Source organism: Trichosurus vulpecula, chromosome 1 (genome assembly GCF_011100635.1).
Source record: "Trichosurus vulpecula isolate mTriVul1 chromosome 1, mTriVul1.pri, whole genome shotgun sequence".
NCBI lineage: Eukaryota > Metazoa > Chordata > Mammalia > Diprotodontia > Phalangeridae > Trichosurus > Trichosurus vulpecula.
The window spans coordinates 240,821,238-240,843,534 of record NC_050573.1 but is presented as its reverse complement, the minus strand read 5'-3'; the positions used below and the strand labels follow the sequence as shown (position 1 = coordinate 240,843,534).

Here is a 22,297-nt window from a genome sequence, read left to right as displayed (position 1 = left end):
TTTTATTTTGCAGCTCTCATAAACTTACTTTGTTGAGTTGCATTTCCACAATATCTTTCCTATCTGCTACCTTCTCTCTGCTTATGTGGCCACCACCCTAATCCAGGCCCTCAAAACACCCCTTATCTGGGCTGTTACAATGGCTTCCTATTTAGTCTCTCTACCTTCGGTCTCTCCACTCTCCAATCCATCCTCCACACAGCTGACAAAATACTTTTTCTAACACACAGGCAAGAACACATCATTTCCCTGCTCAGAAAACTAGCAGCAATAAAGCACTGATTGCCTCTCACATAAAATATAGACTCTCTATTTGGCATTTAAAGTGCTTCACAATCTTGCTTTTCCAGACTTATTACAAATTACCCTTCTTCATACGTACACTTCATACACTCTACCTTTCAGCAAAACTGACCATATGTCAATCTATCTGCTTACCTTTGCACAGGTTTACCTCAGTGTCTGGAATGTACTCCCCGTCCATGTCTACCTTTTACAATCCCTACCTTCCTTCAAAATTCAACTTATGTAAGTACCACTTCCTGTGTGAAACCTCTCTTGATCCCTACCAGCTGTTAGTGTTCCCTAGTAATTACTTTGTGTTTATATGCATCCATTTTGCATTTATTTATATGTGTCCATGCTGTTTTCCTTAATAGAATGTAGACCTCTTGAGGGCACAGTCTGTTTTGTTTTTGTCTTAGAGTCCTAAGTGGATAGTTCAGTGCCTGACACATAGTCAACACTTAATAAATGCTTGTCGATTGATTATTATTTAATATTTTGATTAGAATTTTCTGTGTTTTTGTCTTATCTCCTTACTAAATTTGTGAGCTCTACAAGGAAAGGAAACATCTTATTTAAACTGCATGTCTCTCTCAATATCTAGCACAGTATACTACACAGATTAATCACTTAATAAATATTGAATGACTGGATAGATAGATGGATGAATACCATTTTCATTATATAGCAGGGTTTTATGGTCTACCACATTCATGTGTGGCCTATATGGTGTGGTCACCTTTTGGCCTACTACTTGACTCATCACCATGTTCATTCCTATCATCCAGAGATCTAAGGAAATATATTGGATATGTTTAGATATTTCCTTATCATTAATATAGTCTTTAATTCCTTTTTAATTATCAAAATGGCAAAATCTTTCTCATTAATTAAACAATTGACTCTGTTTTCACTCCAGTTTATCAAATGTTTACGTATTTAATAAATTGGAGAAACCTCTTTTCCCATGAGCATTTGCTTATCTCTCTCTCTCTCTCTCTCTCTCTCTTTCTTTTTCTCTTTCTGTCTCTCTGTATGTAGACATATATAAATATAGATATCTGTGTCTCTCTCTCTCTCTACATCATATACATATCACATATCATCATATATATTTGATATACAACAAACGCATACACACAAATATATGTATGTATACATATGTATCAGGAGGGCAGAGTTTATAATCTCAAAGAGGATCATAAACATGTCTGAAAGGTTCGGAACCGCCGGATATAAGAAACTCTCAAAGTAGAAGGCAGAAGAATCAAAACATTTATTTAGGCTCCACAGTAACCAACCCATGAACCAGAAGCCCCATTTTGATATGTTGATCAAAATCTTCCAGGCCCAATAAGTACGCCTTGCAAGAGTAACCAGGAGGCTACAGAGAAGCATGATTGCGTAAAGCAAAATCATGCTTCCCCCTCGATGGTAATAAGATTACCCACTGGCCTGAAGTCTTTGTTCAGCTTCCTCCCGTAGATCAGCTCTGCTACTGGCAGCTCCTGCCTCAGCTGTGTCTGTGTCTGTAACTGAAGCTGCAACTGAAACTGACGATGTAACGGTCGCTGTAACTGACGATGTAACTGTCGCTGGCTCCAACCGAAAAAGGAAAGAGAATCTTCAAGCTGTCCTCTCCCCTCTTATAGGGTTTTTGACATCATCAAGCTCCGCCCAAATGACCAGGGCCGATTGGTTCCTGAGTTGGCTCCTCCCCCTAGGGTAGACCAGGTTCTGGAGCTAACACCTCCCCTCAGCCAGCCCCATGACTCATCACACAGGAAGTTCTGGTCCTGCCCCGGAAGAGCAAGCCACAGTGTCCAGAGGCTCAATGAGGTAAGCTGAGTCATTCAAAGAAAACAAAGGCCATTCTGGCTACACTCCACCCCTTGTTATAGGATACATAATCTAATCAGCCATGTATCCTAGAACATACATTGTGATCCAATTACAAAGGAAACTAAAACATATCATTCATTATAAAGCAAAACATATCATTTGGTGACATTCCTAAATATTGGTTTACGATTCAAATGTGATCCACCCCTAGGTCCCAGCAAGATAATCTCTTCAATCAATCATCCCCAAAATAATTATTAATAATTCAAATGTCCACCCCTAAATCCTTGTATCCATTACATAGGATCAATAATATCATAACAATAAAACAACACAGCAAGGATAACACAAAATAAGTAAACAGAACACTATCATCATTTCCACCCCCCTTGAACGATTGGGGCTCAAAATCTTGGGGTGAGGGGTGAAGGTCTCATTTTCCATAGCTTCTTCATGCTGAAATTGGATGTAGAGATGGCCCTGCCCCCAAAAAGTCCCATTCCAGAGGTCATTTCTTTAACGAGCTGGCAGGAATTCCAAGAATGCTACATGCTTAGGCAGTCACCGGAAAGTGCAGGGTGCTTAAGCCTGAAGGAAACAAAACTAGCAACAAGGTTAGCCAAAACAAAGGACAAAAAGAATAGTCTGTGAATCTATTATTATAACCTATTCACGGTAAAATATATGGTTCAGGGGTACGATTTGGTAATTATTTTCCCCTGAATAAACAACTGTTACAGTGTTGTCCTTCCCATGGGCTATAACTTCTGCAGCCTTTGGAATATCATCTGGCTTCCGTTTTACCCATACCTTAGCTCCTGACTTTATTCTATCAATGGAGCAAGACCCTTTTGCCCCTCTAGTAGTTATTTTGGGAGGAGGGTCAGTTTTCACAAAGGGTATTTTTTCACAGGGGATAATAATGACTTGAACCATCCTATCATTTCTACAAAATTGTACAGGTTTTTTACCCATATTCTGGAGTGTCACAACAATTTCTTTTTGATAATTAGAATCTATCACTCCAGCCAATACATGTATTCCTTGAGCCGCTAATCCTGGTTTAGGTAATATCCGTCCAAGATGATTCTTGGGGATTCTCATACATACTCCAGTAGGGGTTTTTCTTATCTCTTTCCTATTTAACCTAAAATTCTCTATACAATGTAAATCATATCCTGCTGAACCAGGTGTTCCTGGACTTGGTAGTGGGACATCTTCCCTCACAGTCCAAAATTCAATGTTTTGGATCTCACATGTTTGCTGTTCTCTGATCTGCAGATTTGGGGTCATCATTCTGGCTAGAGGTGTACTCCCCCCTAAGGGCCTATTATTCAAATTACGTAAGGCAATAGACAAATTATCCTTCCAATGTCGATATGAATTATTTGAGCTTAATTTTCTCAGCTGTTCTTTCAACAATCCATTCATTCTTTCAATTAGCCCAGATGCTTGTGGGTAATATGGAATATGATATATCCATTCTATATTATTCAACACACAATATCTTTTCACTTCTTTGCCCTTGAAATGTGACCCATTGTCACTTTGAATCTGCATTGGGGTTCCATAATATAAACTTACAATATCTAGAGTTTTACAGGTGTTTTTCTGAGTTGCGTCTTTATAAGGACAAGCCACTAGTACACCTGAATAGGTGTCAACACACGTACATACATATTTACATCCTTTATCCTGGGGTAGTGGGCCAATATAATCTATCTGCCAAATTTGGGCTGGAACTTTTCCCCTTGCTATTTCTCCAGTAACTATCCTAGGAAGAGTTCGTTCTTTTTCTAATTGGCATATACAACACTCCTCTGTTATTTGTTTTAACAACGCATGAGAAATACTGATACCTCGATCCTGTGCCCATCGATGGGTGGCCTGGACCCCTAAATGGCCGGCAGTCTGGTGGACCCATCTTGCTAAGGCTGGGTCATCAGTTGGAGTCGGAGTAGGGACAATACATTCAGTAGCAATCTTTGCTAGTCGATCCGCATGTGCATTGTACTCACGTTCTGGTGTGGTCAGGGTTGCATGAGCATCAACATGAAAAACTGACAGATCTGTAACCAAAGACATGTCCCATATATTTTCCCATAACTCTTTACCCCAAACTTGTTTGCCATGAATCTCCCAATTCTGATTCCTCCATATAGGCATCCATGTAGCTAATCCATTAGCTACCGCCCACGAGTCAGTAAATATATGACACTGTCCTCCTTTCTCTGCTCTGATGGCCTGATGCACTGCCATCAGTTCAGCATATTGGCTACTTCCACCTATCCCAGAACTTTCCAGAGTTCTCCTTGTACAGGGGTTATAGGCTACTGCTTTCCAATGTCTCTTCTGTCCTAAATATTTTGCTGTCCCATCAGTAAACCAAGCATGTTTCTTCTGTTCTTCATTTAGTCCGTCATATCCATTATTCCATTTCACTAAGGATGGTACCATCTGTTGCTTAGATTCAAGGGGCTTTTCATTGCTCTCAGTATCAATGTTCGCCACAGATTCATGTAGAGCAGAAACTCCATTTTTGCCTGCTCTGGACCTATTCTGAATATACCACTTCCATTTGATTATGCTTGCCTCTTGTGCATGTCCAATTCTGTGAGAAGCTGGGGTACTCATTACCCAAGTCATAATTGGAATTCCAGGCCTTAATACCACTTCATGACCCAGAGTTAGTTGCTCAGTTTCTACTAAAGCCCAATATGCAGCTAACAGCTGCTTCTCAAAAGGTGTATATTGCACTCCAGATGAGGGCAGTTTCCTTGACCAAAAGCCTAAAGGTACACTTCGGCTTTGTTGTTTTTGCCACAGACTCCAATTTGCATAGTCATCTTGTACAGTCACTTGTAACTCCACTGGCCCATTTTGCATAGGCCATAAGTCTAGAGCTAATTGAATAGCAGCCTTTGCTTCCTCAAAAGCTCTACTTTGTTCAAGTCCCCAGTCAAATTCATATTTCTTTCTGGTGACTTTATACAAGGGTTTTAAAATCTGTCCCAAATGTGGGATGTGGTGTCTCCAATAACCAAACAGCCCTATGAACTTTTGGGCCTCTTTCTTATTGGTAGGGGTGGGAAAATCCTGGATTTTTCGTCGAGCTTGTGGGAGAATTTCTCGCAGTCCTCTATTCCACTGTATCCCCAAGAATTTTACAGTTTGAGCTGGCCCTTGAACCTTTGCGGGGTTGATTTCCCATCCTTTGCTTTTCATATGGTCAATTAATAATGCTAAACTCTCCTCCACCTCCTTTATATTCTTTCCCTGTATCATGATGTCATCTATGTAATGTGTAAGCTGTACACCAGGTAACTTTAATTCATCCAAATGTTCAGCTACAATCCTGTGGCAAATAGTTGGGCTATGAATATATCCTTGCGGCAGGCGTGTAAATGTATACTGTCGGCCTTGCCAAGTAAAAGCAAACTGATTCCATTGCTTGGGGTCTATTGGGATCGTAAAGAAGGCATTGGCCAAATCAATAACTGCATACCAAGTCCCTTCACGTTTTTGTATTCTCTCTATTAAAGTAACCGTGTCTGGGACAGCAGCATACAAGGGAGGAGTCACTTTGTTCAGCTGTCTATAATCTACTGTCATCCTCCATGTTCCATCTGACTTTCGGACTGGCCAGACAGGGTTGTTCCATTGAGTAGTTGTAGGGACTAACACTCCTGCCTCAACACATTCTCTTATAGTGTTGGCAATTTCATCTTGCCCACCTGGCACACGATATTGCCTCAAAGTAATTATTTTAGAAGGTTCGGGCAAAGTGATTGGATCCATCTTGATTTTCCCCACTAAGACTGCATTAATGCCCATCTTCCTCACAGCAAATTGGTATTTCCCTTCGGGTAAATTTAAGGTCATACCCTTCAATATGTCTATTCCAATGATATATTCGGGAATAGGCACAATAACCACACTATATTCTTTCTTGGGCAACTGTCCAATTTTCATCATCAATTTAACTTGTCTGGCTGATATTTCAGTCCCTCCTAGTCCTGTGATGGTAATAGGAGTTCCATGGCTGAACTTGTCTGGATTTCCATAAATAAGGGTGGCCTCGGCCCCAGTATCTATTAATGCCTCAGTTACCGTACTTGACCCATTTTTCCAATATATGGTCAAGTTAATGTGAGGTCTACAATCCAGCCTGTGTATTTCCTTAATTTGGGCTGGGGCCTGGCCTGTTCCCTAGTATTCCCTTTCATGTGATTCACTTGGGTATGAAGGTTCAACATCTGTAGCATTTGCAGGAGCAGTTCTGATTTCCCTATCTCTCCTGTTATCAAGGCCTTTATCTCTGTACATTCTATATAATTCATTGGTTGGAATTCCATCTATCATTTCAAAACCTACCCCTGCTCTCAATAAAGCAGTAAACATTTCTTTCCTTGTTACTCTCCTTTGGCGCCAAGTTTGCTGGTTATTCACCCTTCTCTCTCGAGGAGATCTATCCCCTCCCCAGTCACCTAAGTCATGTAACTGTAAAATCTTATTTATCACTGTTGTAAGACGGCTCCCTACTTCTCCAAGTAATAAATTCAAAATTAGTTGTTTATAAGCAGGGGGAGCTGTCTTAATTATTAAATTCCTATGAGGCAGTTCCATTGAATCATTGTAATATTTGTCTGCAGTTCCTGTCATAATGGCAGTCTTCATTACCTCCTCCTTTAGTCTCATGATACAATCTCTAAGTGAATACCAGGGTCTGTGCTCAGTGGGCCACATAGAATCAGTAGCATATCTCTTATTGCATCCCACAGCGGCTAATGCCAACAGAGTAGTCCTGCTATCACCATCTCCTTGCTGATGATGTTCCCTAAAAGCTTGTTGAACTAGAGGATCATGGCTGATACCTATGAATCTCATGCAGTCTGTCCCATCTACTGATATTCCACCGGCCCCTTGATCACTGAGTCTTACCATCCAAGATATCAATGGTTCTCCTATTCTTTGGCTGAATCTACTCAAAATATCTGTGACCTCTTGCGGTGAGAAATCTTCCTGAATTTCCCTTGTAACTGAATCTTCACCTCGGGTTTCTGTCTTCCTCCTTTGTATGGGTCGAGCCCTTGTCTGATCATTTAACCATCTCCTATTCTCTGTGTGAGGCACATCCTGAACCCCAGTAGTGTTTTGTGCCTCAGCCCCTAACATTGTCTCATTCTCTCCCCACTCACTTCCTCTGCCACCATGGCTAGGACGAAGCAGGCAGTCAGGCTCTTTTTGGGCTGGGTTGAAATGCACTCTGGGCTTTTTTGGTCTCCTGTTGCTCTTAGCCACATTAATAGAAAAGTTCTCATTTGAGTCAGTTTGGTCTCCTGCTATCTGAGATTCCTCTTCTTCCTGTGGGGTAGGAGTGCCCCCATGTCTTTCACTTAATCTCAATCTTTCGTATACTAGCCGGTAGGCTGATAACACTATCCAGCTTTGCCTAGATAGTGATGCCCCTGACTGAATCCCAACTTCTCGTAAACACTTTTCCAAATCCCTAGGATCTCCTCTCCGTAGCCTTGGTTCCCAGTTTTCACAGGGTCCAGCTTTTTTAGCCAATTCTTTTGCTAGGGAGGAATAAAATGGATCCTCCCATCCTGGGATATTCATCTCTTCCTCTGGAATTGTTCTGCTTCTAAATAGAGATCTTATACCTAGCGATCCTGTTCGTGACGCCAAATGTATCAGGAGGGCAGAGTTTATAATCTCAAAGAGGATCATAAACATGTCTGAAAGGTTCGGAACCGCCGGATATAAGAAACTCTCAAAGTAGAAGGCAGAAGAATCAAAACATTTATTTAGGCTCCACAGTAACCAACCCATGAACCAGAAGCCCCATTTTGATATGTTGATCAAAATCTTCCAGGCCCAATAAGTACGCCTTGCAAGAGTAACCAGGAGGCTACAGAGAAGCATGATTGCGTAAAGCAAAATCATGCTTCCCCCTCGATGGTAATAAGATTACCCACTGGCCTGAAGTCTTTGTTCAGCTTCCTCCCGTAGATCAGCTCTGCTACTGGCAGCTCCTGCCTCAGCTGTGTCTGTGTCTGTAACTGAAGCTGCAACTGAAACTGACGATGTAACGGTCGCTGTAACTGACGATGTAACTGTCGCTGGCTCCAACCGAAAAAGGAAAGAGAATCTTCAAGCTGTCCTCTCCCCTCTTATAGGGTTTTTGACATCATCAAGCTCCGCCCAAATGACCAGGGCCGATTGGTTCCTGAGTTGGCTCCTCCCCCTAGGGTAGACCAGGTTCTGGAGCTAACACCTCCCCTCAGCCAGCCCCATGACTCATCACACAGGAAGTTCTGGTCCTGCCCCGGAAGAGCAAGCCACAGTGTCCAGAGGCTCAATGAGGTAAGCTGAGTCATTCAAAGAAAACAAAGGCCATTCTGGCTACAACATATTATATACATGTATATATATTCCTAATCTCCTAGCCTTAAATAATGTCAAAGTTATTTGCTATATAAGTTATTAACAATATGACAAATAGTAACACAAAGACATAAATGATTACTTGCAATGTTTTAGCGGAGAAAAAGATCACAGTCATGTTTAACCATCACTGTTACTCTTACTTTCTCTTCCTTCTGAAACTCAGTCCCATCATTCACGTGTCAAGATTGTTGCCAAAGTTTCTCAAGATTCCTCTTTTTTTTAATTCACAAGATACAAACAGTTCTGCGAGGAAATAAATTTTTTCCATCTTCTTCCTCTCTGTCATCTCATAGCTTTTTCCAATCTCTCATTGTTAGCAGCTTCTCCCAAATGTCAATTAAAATAAATCTGTTTACAGATGACAGTTAAAACTTAGATAACCTTTAAAAACTCTTCATTCTCATGGACTCCTCACAACTCAAAGGTAAAGCACATTTTTTCCCATTGACTTCTTAAGAAATAACAGTAAAATGGTCACTGGTCGAGATTCCAAAGCCTCGCAAAGCTATAGTGAAAACATCTATAATCTCTGTGGGAGAGGTTATTGATACTTAAATCAAAATTACATTATATATCTATCACAGATACAATAAACACTAATCATCTATCATATCAAAGTCATACTCTTTATGCTTGGCATTCGAGGTCTTCCATATTTTGACTAGACTCTATCTAACAAATCTTGCCTCCTGCTGTTTCTTCAATCCTATTCTTCCACTCTATGCAGGGTTATTTCCTTACTACCCTTTAAATGCCTTGCCCATTTTCGCTTACATGCCTTTATATTTACCATGTGCCTGCCCTGTTCTTCTTCTAAATCCTGCCCATCCTTCAAGGCTCACTTCATGGCCCATGTTCTCTTTAGCACCTTCCCCAAGAACTTAAGTCCTCTGAACTTTCTCTACTCTGAGTTTTTGTACTACTATACCATCAAATTCAAGATTTTATCATATATTGTCTTATATTATTCACTCCTGGAGCATCATATCCCATAGTACTGTTCCTCAACATAATCCACAGTAACTCAAAAGAGATCGTCTTAGCCATTCATAGAGGAAAAACCAAATAGATGAAAAATGCCTGTTGCCTATACTGTGACATTTAGGTGAATTGACAATCCACTGAATTAGTCCATTGGTAGTGTATAAAGCACTGGGCTTGGAGTCAGGAAGATCTGAATTCAAATCCAGCCTCAGACATTAACTAGCTGTGTGACCCCGGACAAGTCACTTAACCTCTGTTTGCCTCACTTTTCTCAACTGCAAAATGGGGAATGATAATAGCACCTACCTTCCAGGATTGTTGTAAGGATCAAACGAGATAATATTTATAAAGTGCTTAGCACAGTGCCTGGCACATATTAGGCTCTGTATAAAATGCTAGCTATGAGCTATTATTATTTTTATATTTTAGACAGGCACCGCTAATGAAAAATAAGCTAGATCCAGGATTGAATATGAGAAGAGCAGACTGGCTCACATTTGGAAAATGGTGCAGCATTTTCAATAGTCTCAAGTTGCTACCTGACGCAAAAACTAAATTTTTTAAACACCGTAACCAATTTGTGATGCTATACGACTGCAATTCATGGGACGCCACGATTTCTGAAGGACCACACTTGTGTGTGACTCAGGGAACAAAGGGATGATATACTGTGGGCATAAGAAAGCTACTACACATTACTAGTGATAATTGGTGTACATGAATAGACATAAGGGATATCATCTAGGAAATGTATGATCAGAAAAAAGAAATAATTTGGTCAATTATAAATAGGGATCAGTGACAGGTGACCAAACTGAGTGTTGGGCAGCTAGGTGGCAAAGTGGATAGAGTGCCAGGCCTGGAGTCAGGAAGAGTCCTCTTTGTGAGTTCTAATTAGGCATCCAACACTTACTTGGGCAAGTGACTTAAACCTGTTTGCCTCTGTTTTGTCATTTGTAAAATGAGTTGGAGAAGGAAATGGCAAACCAGTCCAGTATTTTTGCCAAGAAAACCCCAAAAGGGGTCATAGAGAGCTGCACATGAATGAAATGACTGAACGACAACAACAATTATCTGGGTGTTGCTCTGAAAAGTCCCAGAAGAAGACCTTCAGAGCATTTATGGGAGGACAAGGGCAAAACCCCAAATGAAAAGGCATGGATGGATGGTGATCTACACCACTGGAGGGAGTACACATCAATGAGATTACAGATTAATTAAAATGAAGAAGTTAGTATTGTTCATTTCATGGTGTTAATCGTGTCTCCCCAACTAAATTATAAGCTGTTTGAGAACAGATCACGTCATATACTTCTCTTGGTTCTCTCTACAGAAGTCAGAATGATGCTAAGCATGTAAGTCATAGCTTTATTTGTATGAATATAGCAAAAACATATTTGAGGTAATTGTGGTAGGTTAAAGGAAGGAAGGAAACAAGCATTTATGAAGCGCCTAACATATGTCAGGTACTGTGCTAATTGCTTTACAAATATTATCTCATCTCATCCTCATAACAACCTTGCATAGTAATTTCTATTATTATCCCCATTTTATAGTTGAGGAAACTGAGCTTAAGTGACTTGCCCAGGGTCACACAGCTAATAAGTAGCTAAGGCAAGATTTGAACTTGGGTCTTCCTCAGGCTCAGTGCCCTATCTACTGTGCTACAAGCTTCTTTGAACTTCAAAGTTTCTCTGTAGCTCTGGTCTTTTCATCAGAAATGCCTAGAAGTCCTTGATTTCATTAAAATCCATATTTTTTTTTGCCCTGTAGAATTATACTTAATTTTATTGGGTAAGCTTTTCTTGTCTGTAAACCTATACCCTTTGCCTTCTGGAATATTATATGTCAAGCTCTCTGCTCCTCTATAGGGGTAGCTGCTAAATGGTAGGTGACCTTGACTATGGCTCCTCCATACTTGAATTCTTTCTCTCTGAATGCTTGCAACACTTTTTTCTTTGATCTGGAAACTTTGGATGTTAACTAGGATGTTCCTTACAGTTTTCATTTGGAGATTTCTTTGATCAGGAGGCAAGTGGATTCTTTCTTTTTCCACTTTGCCCTTTGTTTCAAAGAAATCTAAGCAGTTTTCCTTTATCATCTCTTGAAATGGGATATCTAGGCTCTTTTTTTGGCCATAGTTTTCAGGTAGCCCAATGATACTTAAATTGTCTCTCCACAATCTATTTTCCAAGTCAGTTGTTTTTGCTATGAGATATCTTATAATTTTTTAAACTTTGTTTTATTATTTCTTGTCTCATGGAGTCATTAGCTTCTATTTAATACTTTCTCATTTTCAGGGAATTTGTTTCTTGTGCAAGGTTTTGTACCTCTTGATGCGAGCTGTTAATTTTCTTTCCAAGTCTTTCTTCCATAGCTCTTATTTCTTTTCCCATCCTGCCTCCACCCAGTGCTTTCATTTGATTTTTGAAATCATTTTTAGATCCTTAGAAAAATTCTTTCTTCATCTCTCCCCAGAATTCTAGCTGAACTTGTGTCCAAACTGTGATTTTCTTTGAGTCTTTATTTGTAGATATTTTGGATCCATTTTCTTTTTCTGGGTTTATGTTTTGAGCATCCCTATCACCATAATAGCTCTTTCTGGTTGAATTCTTTTTTTATTTTGCTCTTTGTTTCAGCCTACTTCCTAACTTTGGACTTTATGTTAGAGGTATGCGTAGAGCAATTCTGGGGGAAATATCTGGGCTGAGCTTTTGTTCTTGGGTCCTTCACCTGCTTTCTTGGGGTATTGAATATTGTGTAATTCCAAGGTTTCAGCAGCCCACACTGGGGTCCTGCAAGTCTTCAGTGCTAGGGTAAAATCTCTACCCCCATTATATGAGTTCTTCAACTTCCTAAGTCATATTTAAGTCTGTGCAACATTCTTGTGGGCTTGCTCCTAGTTCAAAATTCCAACAGACTCTGCTGAACTCATCTACTATCAGCCATCTGGAAAGCTCTGCAAGTCAAAAGGACATAGCTGCAGGCTTCCCTTTTGGTCTGAGATCCCTGCCCTGGTTATTTTACTGCAGGCTTCAGGCTGGGCTAGAGGCTAGAACTGAGACCCCACTCAGCTCCTGGGATCTGAGCAATCCAGCTACATTTGCTTCTGACCTTGTTCTTTGTTTACTACAGCATAAAACTCCTGAAGGCACCTTATCCTAAACTGCCTCCACTCAGTGCAGATCCCTACTTCAGCCTGCCTTAGATTTGTGACCTAGATTTGGATAATGAATGAAGGAGATGTCAGTGTGATACCTATCCCCAAAGTCTCCACAAGGCCAGGGACTTCTTTTTGGATCTGGGACCTCATCTTTCCTAGTGCACAGCTTCTGTCCACTTTCAGTTCCTGAATACTGGAATGCTTAGTATGGCATTATCGTGTTGAAACTCTGTCCCCAGTGTCCATAGACCTCAATGTCTCCCTATTCTGAGCTGGGCTAGAAATCTGATTGATCTATTGTGATTTTTTTTCTTGGATTTCCCCCAGGATTCAGGCTGGTGCATTTTCAATGTCTCTGTGGAGGAGTTGTGTTGGGGAACTTGGCTGTACTTTTCTCTCTGCTACTCTGCCATTTTGGCTCCCTATGTAGTATCTTAATAATAAAATAAAAGCAATGATTTAAATTTTTAATTCTTATCTGGAGCTCTGTTTTCTATCTGTTTCCAATATGTTTTAATTTTGCCAAGTGGCAGTCATCAGTGAAAAGCAAAATCCTGTATGAACATTGTGTCATAGTATTGAGAACACACAGAAACTAATTTTCATCATTTTCGTGAAGTATATATAGACTTTGCTTAAAAGTTTCAATTCCCTCTCCTCATTTGGTAGCCTTTCATTTCAATAGAGTATGTCATATTTGCCATGATGCAAGGATCTTTGTATAATAAATCAAGAGATATGCTAGAGCCAGCTCCAATCTCACAAGTATCATTTGTTAAATTTTGTCTATGTGAGCATTTACACCTCAGAAACTGAAAGATGCTACAAATCAGGAACTGATTTATTATTATGATTTTTTATTTCTAGATTTAAGAAGGCAATAGAGAAAATGTTAATAATGCAAGCGTGGGAGGTGGAACCAAGATGGCAGATTACAGTCAGCAACCCAGCTGAAGTCTCCCAATATTCCCCTCCAAACAACTTTAAAGTAACTCCTCAAATAAAATTTTGGAGCCAATAAAAGGTCAGAGTGAGACATTCTTCCAACCTAAGACAACTTAGGAGATCAGTAGGAGAGGTCTGTGACTCTGGGGTGACGAGAGTGGGTACCAGCCTGAAGCCCACAAAGCAGCAGCACCAGTAGTGCGTCCTGGATGTGGCCATGGCTGCAGTGGCAGCGGCGGCAGCAGTGGGCTTTGGCGGTGGCTACAATAGTGGCAGCAACAGTAGCTTTGAGAACTCTCATCTCAGAGATGGTAAGAAGGTGGTGAGAAAGATTACAGGGGACCTTTTGCTGGCACTGGGTGTAACTGGCACTGATTGGAAATGCTATTGCCCATGTTCTGAGTTGGAGTTCCAGGGTGGAGAGGAGCACTTGTAGTTAGTCACAAAGGAGCAGGGACCCTGGTCGCAGTTCCAGGGCAGAAAAGAATGCTAATACTTATGGCTGCAGAAGAGCAGAGGACGTAATCACAGTTCCAGGGCCAAGAGGAGCACTATCACTTATGGCTTCAGGGGAACAGGGGCTCTCCATGGGTAAAAACCAGAGTGAAGACCAGGAGAGCAATGACCACACCTCCTCCCAGATCATACCATCTTGGAAGCACTGAAAACTTTCATACCCCTAGAACTAGCTCTGAAAACAGCAGCACAAAAAAGTCTGAAGCTTAGGACATTGCCTTCCCACCCCTAGGTGAGCAGAGCCCAACTTTAACATAAAGTTCAAAGTCAAGAAATAAGCTGGGAAAATGAACAAAAACAACAAAAAATAACTTGACCACAAAAACTACTACAGTGGCAGGAAAGACCAAGACATGAACTCAGAAGACAACAATGTGAAAACAGCTACAAGCCAAGCTTGTAAAGAAAATGCTAATTGGAGCCAAGCCCAACAAGAATTCCTAGAAGCATTAAAGAAAGAGATGAGTGGTAGAAGAAAAATTGGGGAAAGAAATGAGGTAATGCAAAAATATTATGAAAAGAAAATTAACTTGGTAAAAGAGGCACAAAAATACTGAAGAAAATAACATCTTAAAAAACAAAATTTGCCTAATGCTAAGAGAAGCACAAAAATCCACTGAGAAAAGAATTGGGAATAGGAATGGTACGAGCTCACCCATAAAATGAAAGAGGATACCAGAATGAAATTAGAAACCAGAATCCTACAATATATTGTTACAAGAGACACACTTAAAACAGAAGGGCATTTACAGAGTTAAAATAAAGAGCTGGAGCAAAATCTATTATGCTTCAGCTGAAGTAAAAAAGGCAAGGGTAACAATCATGATCTCAGACAAAACAAAAGCTAAAACACACCTAATTAAAGGAGATAACCAGGGAAACTGAGTTTTTCTAAAAGGTAGACAATGAAGTAAGCAAAAATTTTTACAGTAAGTTTCTCTGATAAAGACTTCATTTCTCAGCTATATAGGTAACTGAGTCAAATTTATAAAAATAAGAGTCACTCCCCAACTGATAAATGGTTTAAAGGATATGAACAGGCAATTTTCAGAAGAAGAAATCAAAGCTATCATAGTCATATGAAAAAAGGCTCTAAACTTCCTATTGATTAGAGAAATGCAAACTAAAACAACTCTGAGGTACCACCTCACTCCTCTTAGAAATGACATATGCTGGAGGAGATGAGAAAAATACGTATAAAAAAACCTGTTGCTGGACTTGTGAACTGGTCCAACCTTTCTGGAGAACAATTTGGAATTATCCTCAAAGGGTTATCAAACTGTGCATACCCTTTGACCTAGAAATATCACTAGTAGGTCTGTACCCCAAAGAGGTCAAAGAGAAAGGAAAAGGACCTATGTGTACAAAAATATTTATAGAAGTTCTTTTTGTGGTGGCAAAGAATTGGAAATTGAAGGGATATTCATTAATTAAGGGATGACTGAACAAGTTGTGGTATATGATTGCAATGGAATACTATTGTGCTATAAGAAATGATGAGCAGGATGCTCTTAGAAAAACCCAGAAAGACTTACATGAACTGATTCAAGATAAAGTGAGCAGAACCAGGAGAACAGTGTACATAGTAACAGCAATACTGTATAATGATCAACTGTGAATGACTTAGCTATTCTCAGTAATACAATGGCCCAAGACAATTCTGAAGGACTTATGATAAAAAATAATATCCACCTTCAGAGAAAGAATTGGTGGAATCTGAATGTAGATCAAACATAGCATTTTAACTTTATTTTTGTGAGGTTTTTTTGGTCTGTGTTTTCTTTTCTGTGATTTCTTTCACAGCATGACTAATATGGAAATATGTTTTGCCTGACTGCACATGCATAACCTATATCAAATTGCTTGCCTTCTCAGTGAGAGGGCAGGATGGAGAGAGAGAGAGGGAATATGGAACTCAAAATTTTAAAATCAAATGTTAAAAATTGTTTATACATGTAATTGGAAAAAATAAAGTATTTAGACTTTTTTTAAAAAGAGAAGACAAAGGGATTAGTTTCAGAAAAAACATGGCAAGACATATACAAACTGATGCAAACTGAAGTAAGATGAACCAGAAATCATTGTGTAAGTAATAGCAATGTTGTAATGATGACCTGAGTTTGAATCTGGTCTCAGACATTTAATAGCTGTGTGACTCTAGGCAAGTCACTTAACCTCTGCTTGCCTCAATTTCCACATCTGTAAAAAGGGTATAATAATAGCATCTACCTTTCAGAGTTATTGTGAGGACCAAATGAAGTGATAATTGTAAATTGATGAACACATGGCCTGGCACATAGTAAATACTATATAAATGCTTATTATTATTACTATTTTTAAAAATTAATTTATTTTTAGCTTCCAACATTCACTTCCATAAGATTTTGAGTTTCAAATTTTCTCCCCCTACATCTCTTCCCCCCTCTCTAAGACAGTGTGCAATTTGATATAGGCAATTATAATTGCTATTAATAATATCAAAGTTTGGCTAGGAAAAAAGAAAGCATGTTTTTTTGGTCTTAGCCTCACTGGAATCCAGCCCATATCACTGGTATTTCCCTCATCACTTAAAGCAGTTCTACCTTAGTTTGGAGTAATCATTTTTACCTAAACTCTGAGAGCAACTTCTAAGTTTCTAGAATTTCAATCAAAAGATAGAACCAGAGGAAGTCCTTTTGTCACATTTTGCAATGGTCATATTCTGCTTAAATAAAATCACCATATTCTCTTTGCTGTGACATCCTGGCTGTACACATGCTGAAGCAAGTTTCTACTTTGAGAATGATAGTTTTCCACCAACATCATGATGACAGGTCTCATTTCTATAGTGTTTTAAGTTTTTTCAAAGCACTTTCTACACAACAATCCCATGAGACAAGTGGGATAAATATAATTATACTTAATATGCAAATAAGGAAACAGAGTCACAGAGAAGTTGATAGATTTGCCCAGGGTCATGCAACTTGTAATCATTAGAGTCAGAATTTGAAATCACGGCTGCTTCAGTTACACAATACTGTCAACATCGTGATTTTCCAATTGTCTTTAGGAGCAGCTAGGCGGTGTAGTAGATAGAGAATCAGGCCTGGAGTCAGGAAGACCTGAGTTCAAATTCGGCCTCAGACACTTACTGGCTGTATAACCCTGGACAAGTCACTTAACTTCTGTTTGCCTCAGTTTCCTCAACTATAAAATGGGAATAATAAAAGCACCTATCTCCCAGGGTTGGGAGGACTCAAAGGAGATAGCAATTGTAAAGTACTTATCACATGTTGGCACACGGTAGGAGCTAAATAAATGTTAGGTGTTATTATCATTCTTATTATTGTGCTGTGCAACTGATAAGCCCAATAGTTGTGGGAAGACGTGTTAACTGATGCAGACCAAAGTGCCTAGAACCAGGAGAGCAACTTACGTAAAGATCACGATAAGGTAAAGAACAACAACTCTGAACGACAGCAGAGTTCTGATTGATGCTGTTAACAAGTCTTGATTTCGGAAGCCTGACACTGAAATCGACCCCTCACGTTTCAGCAGAGAGGTGGTAGACTGCAGCTGCAAAATGAGACCTGTGATGTCTGATACGTCATAAGGATAATGATTTGGTTTGTTTCTGTTGTAACTTCATTGCTACCCAGGAGGGTTCTCTTTACTGGGTGTTCGTTGGGAAATGATATTAAAAGTGTCAACAAAACACTTATTTTTAAAAAATAAACCTAATGTGTAAAGTTCCTTGAGGCCAGAGATTTCCTTTTTTTCTTTATATTCCCAACATCCAGCATAATGCTTTGTATATAGTAGATGCTTAATGAAAATATATTAGAATGAATTTAATAGAATCTAGTCCAATTCACACCTGACTTTTAGTTCTTTTTGAACAATTTTCAGTTTTTTTGTAAAACCTTTACTTTTCCTATCGTTTACACATGTTTTCTCCTGAATATGTCAAAAATCTGTTTCGGTCAAGGCTGAAAAATTTCGAGTTTGGATAATAGTCATGTTTTGATTCATTCTACAATTTCCTGTTTGTTATTGTAGAAATCTAGAATTGCACCTTGGGACCTCTTAATTAAAATATCTAAAAACATGAGTATTCTATGTCCTTGGCTTTCTGTTTCATTCACCAACACCCGTCCTCCCTTTAGGACAGTAGATCAGACTTGCTACATCTTCTCCTTATGGTTCTAGTGGCAACCCTGAGGGGTCAGGAGGTATCTTTCTTTTTTTTTTTTGTAAAATTTTAAATGTAATTTTCATATCACAGTTATCTTTTTCATTGAGGATATGTCAGAACACACAAAAAATTTCAATGGGCAATCTACTGTCATATATATGTATACACTCCTGCTGAGCTCAAGCAATATTTGTAGAGTAATACAAGGGTGTACTGCTAAACATTTAACAAGGGAGAGGGGGAGGGAGAAATATATGCACATACACTTTTAAGATTAATCTACATCATTAACAGTTAAGTCTAGGCAATCTTGATAAAGCAATAAATACTTATTTGTAGCAATTGATAATTTCTGAGGTTATAAATGCTCACAATGAAAATTTAGCAATGGGCTCTGGGAAATAGGTTAGAGATGGCTCCATTACACCCCTGCCCCTCCCTCTTAGAATCTTTAGTGCTTTCAACTCATGCTATTTCCTACAGGAAGTCTTTCCTGAAGCTTCTAAGTTGTTAATGTTTTCTCCCTACTCAAATTATATTTATTTTTCTGTTTAAATGTTTTTTTTTTCCTAATTATTTATTTATTTAATATTTTTAGTTTTCAGTACTGATTTCCACAAGGGTTTGAATTACAGATTTTCTCCCCATTTCTACCCTCCCCCCCCACTCCAAGATGGCACATACTCTGATTGCCCCGTTCCCCAGTCAGCCCTCCCTTCTGTCACACCACTCCGCCCCATTGCCTTTTCCCTTACTTTCTTATAGGGCAAGACAGATTTCTATGCCCCATTGCCTGTATATCTTATTTCTTAGTTGCATGTAAGAAAATTTTTTTGAACATCTGCTTTTAAAACTTTGAGTTCCAACTTCTCTCCCCTCTTCCCTCCCTACCCACCCTCCCTAAGAAGACAAGCAACTCAACATAGGCCACATGTGTATCATTATGCAAAACCCTTCCACAATACTCATGTTGTGAAAGACTAACTATATTTTGCTCCTTCCTATCCTATCCCCCTTTATTCAATTTTCCTCCTTGACCCTGTCCCTTTTCAAAAGTGTTTGCTTTTGATTACCTCCTCCCCCTATCTGCCCTCCCTTCTATTGTCCCCCCCCCCACCTTCTATCTCCTTCCTCCTTCTTTCCTGTGGGGTAAGATACCCAACTGAGTGTGTATGTTATTCCCTCCTCAGGTCAAATCCGATGAGAGCAAGATTCACTCATTCCCCCTCACCTGCCCCCTCTTCCCTTCCAACAGAACTGCTTTTTCTTGCCACTTTTATGTGAGAGAATTTACCCCATTCTGTCTCTCCCTTTCTACCTCTCTCAATATATTCCTTTCTCATCCCTTAATTTGATTTTATTTTTTTAGATATCATCCCTTCATATTTAACTCACCCCGTGCCCTCTGTCTGTCTGTCTGTCTGTCTGTCTCTCTCTCTCTCTACATATATATATATAGGTGTGTGTGTGTGTATGTATGTGTGTATATTCCCTTCAGGTAACCTAATACTGAGGTCTCATGAATTATACACATCATCTTTCCATGTAGGAATGTAAACAAAACAGTTCAACTTTAGTAAGTCCCTTATGATTTCTCTTTCTTGATTACCTTTTCATGTTTCTCTTGATTCTTGTGTTTGAAAGTCAAATTTTCTATTCAGCTCTGGTGTTTTCACTGAGAAAGCTTGAAAGTCCTCTATTTTATTGAAAATTCATATTTTGCCTTGGCGCATGATACTCAGTTTTGCTGGGTAGGTGATTCTTGGTTTTATACTAGCTCCATTGACCTCTGGAATATCATATTCCAAGCCCTTTGATCCCTTAATGTAGAAGCTGCTAGATCTTGTATTATCCTGATTGTGTTTCTACAATACTCAAAATGTTTCTTTCTGGCTGCTTGCAGTATTTTCTCCTTGACCTGGGAGCTCTGGAATTTGGCAACAATATTCCTAGGAGTTTTCTTTTTGGGATCTTTTTTAGGAGATGATCAGTGGATTCTTTCAATTTCTATTTTACCCTCTAGAATATCGGGGAAGTTTTCCTTGATAATTTCTTGAAAGATGATATCTAGCCTCTTTTTTTGATCTGGCTTTCAGGTAGTCCAATAATTTTTAAATTATCTCTCCTGGATCTATTTTCCAGGTCAGTGGTTTTTCCAACGAGATTTTTCACATTGTCTTCCATTTTTTCATTCCTTTAGTTCTGTTTTATAATATCTTGATTTCTCCTAAAGTCACTAGCTTCCACTTGCTGCAATCTAATTTTTAAGGTAGTATTTTGTTCAGTGGTCTTCTGGACCTCCTTTTCCATTTGGCTAATTCTGCCTTTCAAAGCATTCTTCTCCTCACTGGCTTTTTGGAGCTCTTTTGCCATTTTAATTAGTCTATTTTTTAGGTGTTGTTTTCTTCAGTATTTTTTGGGTCTCCTTTAGCAAGTCATTGACTTGTTTTTCATGGTTTTCTTGCATCACTCTCATTTTTCTTCTCAATTTTTCCTCTACTTCTCTTATTTACTTTTCCAAATCTTTTTTGAGCTCTTTCATGGCCTGGGACCAGTTCATGTTTTTCTTGGAGGCTTTTGATGTAGGCTCTTTGACTTTGTTGACTTTTTCTGGCTGTATGTTTTGGTCTTCTTTGTCACCGAAGAAAGATTTCAAAGTCTGAGTCTGAATCTGAGAATGTTTTAGCTGCCTGGCCATGTTCCCAGCCAACTACTTGACCCTTGAGCTTTTCGTCTGGGTATGACTGCTTGTAGAGTAGGGAGTACTTTGTCCTAAGCTTGAGGGGCTATGCTGTTGTTTTCAGAGCTATTTCTACACAGCAAGCTCTGACACAGCAGTGCTCCTCCTCCCAAGAACTGCCAACCCAGACTGGACTCAGATCCAAGCAGGCTCTGCACTGATGCTCTGATCTACCACTTAATTCCTCCCACCAGATGGGCCTGGGGCCAGAAGCAACTGCAGCTGTAGCTCTGTAAGCAGCCTCAGAGCTGCACCACCTCCACTGCCCCTGGGGTGGTGGCCAACTGTGAACTCCTTTCACTCTGCAAATTCCTTTCACTCTGCTCCTGCAGTTTTTCCCACTAACCTTCTCTGTTTTCTTTGGTGTTTGTGGGTTGAGAAGTCTGGTAACTGCCACAGCTCACTGATTCAGGGTGCTACGGCCTGTTTCGCCTGGCTCCCAGTCTGGCTGGTCCAGGTGTGGCCCACGCTGGGCTCTGCTCCACTCTGCTCTGCTCCCAGCACGGTGCAATAGACCTTACCCAGCGACCATCCAGGCTGTCCTGGGCTGGAGCCCTGCTTCCCTCTGCTATTTCGTGGGTTCTGCAGTTCTAGAATTTGTTCAGAGCCATTTTGTATAGGTGTTTAGAGGCTCCTGAGGGAGAGCTTTAGGCAAGTCCCTGCTTTCTAGCTGCCATCTTGGCTCTGTTTAGGAGGTATCTTTCTAATACTAACTGCTCGAATAGAAGCACCAATGTGCTTACTGCCATGATTGCCAATTGATACAAATGTACTTACTGCCATGATTGCCAGTTTCTACAAATGTCAGTCAGACTAAACCTTTAGAGAAGGGATCTTATTAAGGTGTTATAGTAAGAACAGTTGGTTTCCAGAACTGTGGAACCTGCAGCCTCAAGGCCACATGTGGCCTTCTAGGTCCTTGAGTGTGACCTTTTGACTGAACAAATCCCTTTATTAAGAAAATTTGTTCTATGAAGTTTAGATTCAGTCAAAGGGCCACACTTGAGGACCTAGAGGGCCACATGTGGCCTCAGGACCACAGGTTCCCCACCCCTAGTAAACAGTCTCTTCAAAAGTCTAAGAGACATATTACTGTGCTATAAGAAAAGATGAGCAAGCTGATTTCAGAAAAATGTAGAGAGACATATATGAACTGATGCAAAGTGAAGTGAGCAGAACCAGGAGAACATTGCAC

At 39.8% G+C, this 22,297-nt stretch overlaps 1 pseudogene; it reads left to right on the top strand.

The window, feature by feature from the left end:
- Positions 1–13,889: 13,889 nt before the first annotated feature.
- LOC118836402 overlaps positions 13,890–22,297 on the top strand; it is a 58,701-nt pseudogene continuing 50,293 nt past the window's right edge.